Here is an 8,421-nt window from a genome sequence, read left to right as displayed (position 1 = left end):
GGTGGGTAAGGCTGTCCTCTGTACTCAACAATAGAGAAAGGAGAGGTGACATCCCCAAACTCCCAGGACCGAGTCAGTGGTTCTGGTGTCCAGAACAGAATCGGATCACTTCCCTGCTGCGTTCTGGGTTCCCTGCCATGTCTGTAGCCAAGCCTAGGTCTGCTGGAGGTCTTAGCTTGATGTACCCATGTGTCTTGGCACCTGGGTGCAGTTAGCTGACTGGTTGTCTTTCTAGGTGGCACTTTTAACAAGGCTGTTGATGGCCTGGCAGGGCACTCGCTAGCCCGTGGCTTTTTTCCCCACTTAAAACAGGGACGCAACAGCTTTTGGGAGTCAGCGAGTGCCAGCACTTGGCAATTTTGTTTTTGGGCTTTTATCTTTTTCTTGGCACACCTTAAATGCCACAGATGACTCTTTTGCCTGTGGAGTCAGGAGCCGTGCCCTCCAGATGCTTAAGTTTTAGTCGGGAAGGTCTGGGGAACAAGAGATGGATTTTACTCCACATCCTGAATTTTTTTTTCCTGATGATTGGTGGCTTAAGGACAGCTTTTGGAAGATCTGCCAGTAGGCAGACTATAAACCGATCCTTTTGGAAGACTTGTCTGAGGCTATAGGCTGATTTTTGGCTTAAGAGCCATCCTGACTACTGTAAACTTATTTGTATGGATCTTAGCCACTTTCAGATCTGTCTGTGTCTCCCAAGGCAGTTTGAGAATGAGTGGGTGGAGTGAAGGTGAGTTAGGGCGAGAGTTGTAGAATCCGCCCAAGCCCGCCCATTTGAGCCTGCCCACTGCCTGCGGAAGTCAGACAGAAAAGGTTGCATGTGGCAGACAGAAATGGAGAGGGAGAAGGGTTTAGAGATTTAGCAGAAAGCTTGGGGATAAAGTAACTCTTTTATTTGCCGGCAGAAGTTTCTGTGAAGCTATTATGCAGCCAGATTTACCAGTACCCGCCCCTGTCTGCCAAGGTAAGTGGTAAATGTATCTGCCCCTTTGTCCCATGGCTGTAGCCGAGAGAAAAATAAAAAATTAAAATAACAAACCAGGATCAGACTCCAATCTCGGGCGTCCCCAAGGAGTGAAGAGAGATCTATGAATCAGCTCAAGTTCGCCATCCTCTTTGTCAAGGGATGGGAAGGGCTACAGCTGAGCTGCTGTTGGTCCACTGTTGGACCCGAGACAGCACTGACCCCTCGTCAGGAGCGAAAATGCGTCTGCTGTTGTCAGTGTAGTCCGAGGACAACCCTCGGGGTGTCTGTTGAAAAGAATATAGCTCAGACTACAGCCATGAGAACGGCGGACTCACTCACTGTGGTGAAGAATTATGGCGGTAGCAGTAGTGGTAGCTGTGTGTGGGTCCAGCAGAGGTGAGGGACATGTGCGCGCTCGTGGTCTCATGGTCTCGCTGGATGGGGGAGGAGGCGGAAAGTGGCAGCCAGTGGTCACATAGGTCCTTGGTGGTCTATCCGAGTCACGGCACCAAATATTGGTTAAGTGGAGGCGTTTGCGGCTGCCATGCTGACGGAGGAGAGTACTATGCCGATGGAAGAGAATGCTGGATGTATCGGTGATGGAAGAGTCACGAGCCATTGTTACCTTTCTAGAGCTTTATTGGGAGAGAGAGAGAGAGAGAGAGAGAGAGAGAGAGAGAGACCACGTGGAGGAGGGAGAATATGGAAGGAGAGGTGATACGGAAAAGAGAGCACAGAGAGGCTGAGATGCCGTTGCAGACTGGTGATGTAATTAAGGACATCATCCTTATAGTCATGGCCATGCCATGCTTGGCAGCCATTGGTCTCCAAGAGGGAAGAGTGGGTTAATAAGCCAAATACATGTTTTCCTTAGCCTGAGTTATCCTTTTGGCCTGGAAGCTTGCATCAGGTTAGAGAGTGTGTCTGTGAGGGTTCAAATCAGGCTGTGGTCTCCAGGAGGCTTTAATCCAGCTGCATTAGTGTCCAAGGAAACAAATTACCAGAAACTGTGATTTTAAACAGCAAAACCCTTTTCTACAACCTGCCCTCTGTGTGTGTGTGTGTGTGTGTGTGTGTGTGTGTGTGTGAGAGAGAGAGAGAGAGAGAGAGAGAGAGAGAGAGAGAGAGAGAGAGAGAGAATCAAGGAGTATGGGAGTCCAGCTGCTCAATAGCCCTCTCCCAGGATCCATGGAAGAAATCTACAACCAGCAGATATTGTAATATATCTTTGATGATATTAAATGAATCTACGTACACAAAACTCTTAGTTCATTTACTTTATTTTTCTAAGTCAGTTCTTTCTCTATGGCTTCTATTCTCTTCTCTTAGTTCCTTTCTTGCCTGATTCTCTTCACATCTTTCTGCTGTTCCCTCTAAATGCTATCTTAATTCCTTCATCTTAGTTCTGCCCCATCTTGGTCTTTCTTATCTCATTCTTACCCACCCAGTTCTTCCCCATCTGGCCCTTCCTCATCTTCCATCTCGTCCTTCTGGTTCTTGTCCTCCAATCTAGTTCTCCTCTGTCCCTTCTCCTCCTGTCCTCTCATAACTCTAAGTTCTTTTTCATCTCCATCCTCATCTTTATCTTCATTTATCTACACCTTGGTTCCTTCCAGTTCCTCTCCCAGAACCAGTTTACCCCCTTGCAAGCTCTGTGTGGCTCTGAAAATAAAAACTGCCTCTATTTTCCTATGTTGTTATTTACTGGCAGGGTGTGTCTCTAAAAATAAAACTGCTTCTATTTTCCTATGTTGTTATTTACTGGCAGGGTGGGTAACTCTGTTAGGAGCTGGGAAACTTGCCTCATAGCTACACTGCACCTGGTATGCAAAAAGCCCTTTTGTTCTGAGTCACTTGCTCTGGAATGCTGCTTGGGCTTGGGCTGTGAGAGAAAGGAGAGTCTGAGCTTCATTTGCACAAGAAACAAAGCTATGCACCTAATTTCTACCTGTTTCCTAGGCCTAAGGGACAGGCTGTGTCTCCATACAGGTGTTTACTTTAATTCAGATCAGCAGTGGGTCTGAAGAGCTTATTCTGTTTGCCATTTTTGCCTAGGACACTTGAGAAGTATTTCAGACAAATACATTGTTAGTATGAGAACGCACATGAAGTTCATAGCAGGAAACAGCTGATATATTAAAAGCCAAATAACACCAAATATTCCTTGAGATTTGGGCCCTCTGGAAGAATTCCTTGATATTCTAGGTATAGCTTTGCCCTGGATTTGGCAGCATCACTCCCAGGTCTGCCTCTTCCTCACACATCCTTCTCCTCTGTGTCTCTTGGCACCCTCCTCTCCTATAAGGATTTGGGCTCACTCTAAAACAAGAATGTCTTGTCTTGAGATTTGCAGTTACATCTGCAAAGACTTTCTCTGTGAGGTCACACTTAGAGGTTCCAAGTAGACATGAGGTTCCCCCTTATTATGACTTTATTATTATACATGTGTGGATGGTTTACCTGCATATATGTTTATATACATGCTGAGGCCAGACAAGGACATTGGATCCCTAGAAACTGGAGTTACAGATGGTTGTTAGCAGTCATGTGGGTGCTGGGAGCCAAACCTAGGTCCTTTGGAGGATCCTCTAGGGTTCTTAACCACTGAGCAATCTCTTTAGCCTGGGACTTGAGTTTTAAAGAGGCATTTTTTACTCCTTTATACCATCTAAGGCAAATGGTCCCTAAACTTTAGATATATGGAGACTGACCTTCAGGCAATCAATTGGAGAGCTACAAGTATCTCATACAGATCTGCTTACTGAGATGGCAATGGGAACCAGTACCATGAACTCCTTGAGTCAGGGTGAGAAGGTACTTATGGTCCATAAAGCGATAACCTACACTCAATAGATATGTGACTGGAGAATCGTGCTACTCCCACAGAGAAGCACGGCCTTTATTGACCGTGTGCTATTGGCTGTGAGCCTCAGAGTCCTCATCTATGACTGAGCCTGAAAACAAAATCTACTTACTAGAGTTCTGTGGATTCAACTGGAAAATGTATCTGGGATGTTTGGGTGTAGTACTCAGAACACAGTGAAATACACAGTGGAGGATGGTTTTCAAAGTGTGACAGCTGAGAAAGGACATCAGCTCAGCACGTACGGGCACCTGGTGGTCTGGCATACTTCAATTGGGAAAGCCTGAATGGGTGTCAGGAACGTTCTAGGTGGAAATGCCCAAGCAGGGAGTTGGGAAGCAGCCAGGCTGATGCAGTATGGAAAAACAAGGAAGGGTTACAACTCGTATTAGTTATTGTCCCACTACTATGACAAAAATCCCAACAAAAGCAACTTCAGGAAGGGCTTATTTTGAGGCAGGATACAGCCTGTCATGGTGGGGAAGTCATGGAGGCAGGAGGAAGGCAGCCACTCACCTTGCAGCCACAGTCAGGAAACAGAAATAGGTGAATGCTGGATCTCTCCTTTCTTTTCAGTTGGGAACCCAAGACCTTGGGACGGTGCCACCTACCTCCAGGGTAGGTCTTCCCACCTCAGCTCAATAGAAACTCCCTCATAGGCATGGACAAAGGCTTGGTTTATAGGTGACTCTAGGTCCTGCCCAGGTATCAATCAATATGAACTATTACACAGCTCATAACACCCCAGGACTAAACGTGTGGGAGGGAGGAAGGCCACAGGGATGAGAGAGAGAGCATTGTGTTGGAAGGCTGTGTGAATGGGAGCAGTGACCAAAGACTGCAGGAGGGCCTGGGGAGAGATGGCAGGACCCCACTGTCCTTTCTTCATTCCTAGTCTCCCTGGAAGTGATTTTCAAATCAAAGGGCCAAGCAGCTTGTTTGTTATTCTGTCTCTCTCTGTCCTCTCACCTAGGCCTTGAGAAAGCAAACAGAAGGCAGGCTGGGGAGGAGTGTGTGGGGGGCACAAGAATGACACCTGTTTTTTTACTGTGGGTTCTTTGGCAGCCATGGAACCCTGACCCGTCTAGCAGGCCAGGTTATTGGGTGAGACCCGAGGAGGCACCTCCTGAAAGATCAATGGGGGTGAGAGAGAAAGGAGACCAGGCACATAAAGAAAGACAAAGTCAGTCTGAGTCGCGTCAAGGTCTCGTTTATTGCAAGGGGAGTCAGGCTTACATATGCTGGGAGCTAGGAGAAGTAGATAGGGGTATGGAAAATTACTAGGAGGAAGTTAGGGTAGGGTAGGGTTCAAGGAAAGGTCTCTTTGTTCCAGGGCTTGATCAACAGACCATGCAGCAGACCATCATGTTTCAGGAAGTTAATCTAAAAGTACATATTGCAGTTTTGTTGAAAAATGGTTGCTATTGAAACTGTTAACGGAAGGTTAGGTACACAGCTTTTTCCCATGAGAATCAGTTAGGCTACTTGGCTCCTGACAATTCCCCCTTCTTTCTATAAAATGGCCAAAGCAGGCTTTGGTCATAAATCGAGAGGGCCCCTGTCTTAGGCTGTATGGGGTGCGTCCTGTATCTGGCAACGTGCCATGTTGAGCTGGTCTCTGGCGACCTCTGTACATTGTGCTTCCAGCACAGGCCCGTACTATTTCCATCATTGAGTACCCTCTAGCTTTTAGTTGTAAGGGTTTTTAGATTTGTAAGCCGCTGAACCTGAGCCTTTCACCTGTTTCGATAGTTTGATCTTGAGTTTCTATCCGATGGTAGTGTACTGAAACGGTTTTTGATAGGGCCAAATCGATCTGATTTTTTTTTTTTTTTTGGTTTTTTTTTTTGAGACAGGGTTTCTCCATGTAGCTTTGCGCCTTTCCTGGAACTCACTTGGTAGCCCAGGCTGGCCTCGAACTCACAGAGATCCGACTGGCTCTGCATCCCGAGTGCTGGGATTAAAGGCATGTGCCACCACCGCCCGGCCCGATCTGATTTTTGATGAATTGCGTTAGTTGTTGAAAAGCCCAAGGACCAAAGGTGAGGAGGAGAAGGAAAGTGATCAAGGGGGCCAAGCGGGTGGGGATCAGAGTAGAAAGCCAAGGGGACCCGTTTAGCCAGCCCTCAAACCAATTGTTGTGATTTTCAAAATCACGTTTTCTTTGTGCCAATCTTTCTCTTAGTTTTTCCATTGATTCTCTGACTACCCCAGTGTGATCGGCATAAAAGCAGCATTCTTCCTTCAAGGCTGCACATAATCCCCCCCCCCCTTTAAAAATAGTAAATCCAGACCTCTTCTGTTTTGTAACACAACCTCAGAGAGTGAGGTTAAAGACTTCTCCAGAGCAGAAATGGATCTTTCTATGGCCTCTAGGTCAGTAGTCATAGCCATTTGTAACTGCATAAGGTGGTTGCTCTGCACGAGGGCAGTGGTTCCTGTACCAATTCCTGCAGCAATGCCCCCAATACCTAACAAGAGGGCAATAGTCATAGACACAGGTTCTCCAGTGTATCTGCCTCTCTGCTCAAAGAATTCCATCACTGAGCTTTCTTGATGATAAGTGACACAAGGCCACAACTGGACCATCACGCAAAATTCATGGGAATCATTAAATATCTGAGCAGATACGCAAGGGATCAATCCTGTGTTACAGGCCCAGTAGGACTCGTTGGGGGCTTCGAGATAATAGCTCCCTTTATAGGGTGTCAACATTTGTTTACAGGGGTGGCTATGGGTCGATGGAATTTTGACCAAACAAGAACCTCGTCCGGAGACCTCAGGGAGTGTTAGCTTATGTAGCTTAGTCTGACACCTATTGCTCGGGGAAGTGAGGTTATTGGCAGTAGACTGAAAGGAGATTCCTTCATAATAAGGGGGACTGGAGGCAAGGCAGAGCCAGCAACCCAAGGTTTTGTTTGGATTTGTGGCATTTAGGGCCAGATAAGCTCCCTGGACCAAATTAAACAATGTATCTCCTGTTCCTCCAAAAGGAGTAAGGAGAGTGCCATTGCTGGAGTCTACGATGGTAGTTGCGGTGCTTGTATGGTAGGGAAAGGGATGAGGATGAGGTGAGGGGGGAGGAGGAGGAGGTGATGGCACCTTTTCATGATTGGAGGAAACCTTTTGGTCAGAAAGAACTAAGTTGGGCCCTACCGACTTTGGGTACAGGTTTTCTATTGTTAGCAAGATCTTGAAAATGACTCCTTCATCTGTGCCATCAAGATACCAGCAGAGTCCCCATGTTTTTCCCAAGGGCCATTCTCGATTCGCCCTACCCTGAGGGGTGAAGGTTATGTTTAGAGGTAATGATAGCCCGTGATTATGGGCTGTCCAAGTATAGGAGCTAAAGCAAAAACGTCTATTCGTGCTAGGCTTACTGTACCCTCTTGTAACTGAAATAAGGTCCCAAGATGAAGTTGGTTTCCAGTAAGCTGCCCCTGTGCTTTCACAACCCCATCGAGCACAAAAGAAGGTCTCGAATCCCCCACATCTGGTAGCTGTGGCTCGGCTTCTACCATCCTTAGGACAGACATAAAAGTCAGATTGAGCTAACGTACAACGAGCTGTAGGACTAACACAGCCAGGGGCAGTCATCACGGCAGGGTTATTATCATGGAATGTCCCACAAGGGCTTGACCAAGTGGTTTTAGGACTGTGAGGAAATTGATTGCAGTTTGGAATCGTTTGACCTCCCGTACCATTTAACTGGTGTTGGTCAATAGTAGGTATACCCCAAGAATCCAATCCTGCAGCCAGCTGACAGAAGTCGGGAGTGAGTGACGGCCACCAGGAATAGGGAGCATGGTTTTCAGTAACCCTCCAGACCTCCTCCCCCTTTACTGTGAAAATTCGCCAGGTAAGCTTTTTAATAGCATGGGGACTTTCCTCAGAGATGCAGGAGAGGGGAAGGGGGAAGAGTAGTAAGCAAGTGATGAAGTAGGGGTTGGTTTTCCAAGGCCCGCAACAAACAGGTCCTGCCATTGAGATGTCCATGGCTCCCTTTATTTTCCAAGCAATCTGTGTAGAGTAAGGCTTAATCAGTCTTTCTGGTAGCCAATGAGCCCCATTTTCCTTGGAGTCATAAATACATGTAGACCCCTTTCTCCAGATTATAACTGGATCAGGACCGCCCCATTTTCTGATTATTGGATCTTTCCAAAGGGCCTTCGCATATCCTTGTTTGGTTTCTGGGTGCCAGTGTCGCTCAGCTGCAGATTTTCCAAAAGCGTCCAATGTCAGAAAGTTTAATACAAATAGGGCATGAGAAAGCAGAGCTTTGTGGTTTCCCTTAAGGGGAAATAGTGTCTCTTGTGAGCTGAGTTTATTAAGAGTATTTTTTAAAGTTTGTTGAACTCTTTCCACAATACCCTGGCCTTGAGGGTTATAGGGTATTCCAGTGATGTGTTTAATTCCTAATTGTAAACAAAATTGTCTAAATTTGTTACTAGTATATCCTGGACCATTATCAGTTTTTATACATTTCGGCTGACCCAGCACTGTGAAGACATGTAACATATGATTGATAACATCTTTGGTGGCTTCTCCACTATGAGCGGAGGCACAAATAAATCCACTGAAGGTATCT

Source organism: Peromyscus eremicus, chromosome 12 (genome assembly GCF_949786415.1).
Source record: "Peromyscus eremicus chromosome 12, PerEre_H2_v1, whole genome shotgun sequence".
Lineage (NCBI taxonomy): Eukaryota > Metazoa > Chordata > Mammalia > Rodentia > Cricetidae > Peromyscus > Peromyscus eremicus.
Note: the sequence above shows the minus strand (reverse complement) of the source record.